Source organism: Benincasa hispida, chromosome 10 (assembly GCF_009727055.1).
Source record: "Benincasa hispida cultivar B227 chromosome 10, ASM972705v1, whole genome shotgun sequence".
Taxonomy (NCBI): domain Eukaryota; kingdom Viridiplantae; phylum Streptophyta; class Magnoliopsida; order Cucurbitales; family Cucurbitaceae; genus Benincasa; species Benincasa hispida.
In genome coordinates, this window is record NC_052358.1 from 6,311,925 (window position 1) to 6,315,048 (window position 3,124).

The 3,124-nt window shown below is 40.5% G+C and overlaps 1 pseudogene; it reads left to right on the plus strand.

The window, feature by feature from the left end:
• Positions 1-258: 258 nt before the first annotated feature.
• On the plus strand, positions 259-829 carry LOC120088263 (annotated as a pseudogene).
• Positions 830-3,124: the final 2,295 nt, after the last annotated feature.

A 3,124-nucleotide genomic window follows, 5' to 3' on the forward strand; every position in this document is an offset into this window, starting at 1 on the left:
AAAGTAGCGATAACTAAAGTGCTATAAGAATAAAGATTTATTCTGGGGGTTAGCATCTAGTCAAGATTGTCTTGGTTCAAAAGAGGAATAATCGACTGCCCTTCGGTGGAGGTTACTCTAAACTTTTGAAGTATTGTTGCAAAATATAATAATGAAGGGTACATCATTAGTTTTTTTTTTTTTTTTGCTAAATTTGATTGGATTTAAAAGATTAATGTTTTTTTTTTTTACTAAAAAGGATATGTTTATCTTTTCAGCATGAATAACTCGATAATTCAACTCTTAGCTTCTGAGAAACTAAATGGCGATAATTATTCGGCATGGAAATCAAATCTAAACACAATACTGGTAGTTGATGATCTAAGGTTTATCTTAACTAAGGAATGTCCTCAAGCTCCAGCCTCAAATGCTAACCGAACTTTCGGGAAGCATACGATCGATGGGTCAAAGCCAATGAAAAGGCTCGTGTTTACATTTTTGCCAGCATGTTTGATGTTTTAGCAAAGAAACATGAATCCTTAGCTACGGCTAAAAAGATAATAGATTCATTAAGAGAAATGTTTGGGCAACCATTATGGTCCCTAGACACGGGGCAATTAAGCACATTTACACGAAGCGGATGAAGGAGGGGACCTCTGTTAGAGAACATGTCCTGGACATGATGATGTACTTCAATATCGCTGAAGTAAATGGCGGACCCATTGATGAGGCTAACCAGGTTAGCTTTATCTTATAATCTCTTCTGAAGAGTTTTATACCTTTTGAGACACATGCGTCTTTAAATAAGATAGAATTTAACCTCACTACCCTTCTTAACAAACTCAAGTGATTCCAAAACCTTACTTTAGGTAATGGGAAGGAAGTGGAAGCAAATGTTGCTATCACCAAGAAAAAATTTATAAGAGGATCGTCCTCTAAAAATAAAGTTGGAACCTCTAAAGCCCAAATGAAAAAGAAGGGAAAAAGACAGGCTCCCAAGATAAGAAATGGAAAGAAGGATACAGATAATGGAAAATGTTTCCACTGTAACCAAAACGGGCATTGGAAGAGAAATTGCTTGAAGTACCTTACAGAGAAGAAAGTTGAGAAAATGACACAAGGTAAATATGATTTATTGGTCGTTGAAACATGTTTAGTGGAATATGATACTTCAACCTTGATACTAGATTCAGGAGCCACTAATCATATTTGTTTCTTGTTTCAGGAAACTAGTTCTTTGAAAAAGCTTGAAGAAGGTGAGATAACCCTTAAAGTTGGAACATGAGAGGTTGTCTCAGCTCTGTGTCACAGTCCTCTTATAACAAGAGCTACCTGATCATTTAGCTGCAGCTACATGATCTGGAACCTCTGTTTCGTCTTCTCCATCGAAACAACGCTCTGTATCACGGTCATGCTTGTCTAGAGCCTGTTGCCTATGGCCGCATGACCGCCTCCACCTCTTTTTACTATGCTTTCATCCTATGTATTTCCTTTTGCTAGGTAGTTAGGTTTATATGTACTTTTCTTTGTGAGTGACCGCTTGTCTATTTCCATATGCAAGGGTGGCGGATGTGTTTTTGTTCAGAATACACTATATGGGGATAAGACTAACCATTACTTCCCCATACCCGGAGTAGTATGTTATAAAGTTGTTGCTGTTGTTGCTTATTACTTTCTAGCATACTACAATCTTTCTCTTCTCTATTCTTACAATCAAACTGTTTGCGAAAACATTTTCTTCAAACCCGTTTTATAAAACCGTTTTCTCTAAAATGGGGGTGGAGGTTGCGACAGGCACCCGGTGTGCCACTGGCTGTTCATATTTGAATTGGCTGACTTGTTCATGAGCGGAAACAAGTGCCGCACAATCACTAAGTGAAGCTTCAGAAAGTGCGATTGTGACATTTGGTGTAAGAGCCAAGTTGGCTCGTAGAGTTGAGAAGCTGCGATCATGTCTGCTACAAAGCAGTTGGGAAAGTCTCATGTTGACCGATTAGTCGAGATTCTGTCTCTTATACACATCTAGATGTGTATAAGAGACAGGTTGAGAAGCTGCGATCATGTCTGCTACAAAGCAGTTGGGAAAGTCTCATGTTGACCGATTAGTCGAGATTGAAGAGCAAATGCTCTATTTAATAGAAGTCCTTGATTAGGTTCGGTTCCTAGAGACTCAGTTACAAGAAGTCACCGACAAGGCCTATGAAATTGATGCGGTGGCTGGACGCCTAGACAGGATGCTCGTCAGAGAATTGTTGACAAGGGTTAAAACTCTAAAGGCAAAAACCACGATGGATAGGCCTCTCGAGCATGGGGGTTGTTTGCCGGGATCTGTTGCCCTAATAAAAGAACGTGTCAAAGAACTAGACAGCTCGCAAAGAACGATCATTCAGATGGTGATCGAAATGTCCAAGGACTTTTGAGCCACCATCGATGTCATCTGGACAGAGATTGCAGACATTGGTGCAAAAATTAACCTCATCATGAGAGCAATGGGAAATCAAGCCCCAGTGGGGGGTGCAACCTAATTCAACAGGGTAAAAGTACCCGAGTCTAAGCCTTTCTGTGGGGCTCGTGATGCAAAGGCGCTAGAAAACTTTATCTTTGATATGGAACAATACTCAGAGCTACAAACATAGCGACTAAGGAATCAAAGGTCACCCTAGCGACGATGAACGTAGCAGAGGATGCCAAGTTATGGTGGAGATCCCGTTTCATGGATTTCCAAGAGGGACGGTGTACCATCGACATGTGGGAGAGACTGAAATAAGAATTGCGTTCTCAGTTCTTCCCCAAAAATGTTGAGATTTTGGAAAGACGCGAGCTACGGGAATTGAAACATATTGATACTATTAGGGACTATGTGAAATAATTTACCGGATTGATGTTGAACATAAGAGATATGTCCGATAAAGGCAAAGTTTTCTTTTTTGTCGAAGGCCTTAAATCGTGGGCAAAAACGAAACTGTATGAGCAGAGGATACAGGATCTCCCAGTCGCATACGCCATGGCCGAACGGTTATTTGACTTGATTGATGAATCTCAAGAGATGAGGCAACACTCGAGATCCCTTAATAGGGGGAGAAAGAGCAACGGTCCGAGCCCATCGAGAAACAGTGGGGGAGATAAAGACAACAATGGGGACAGT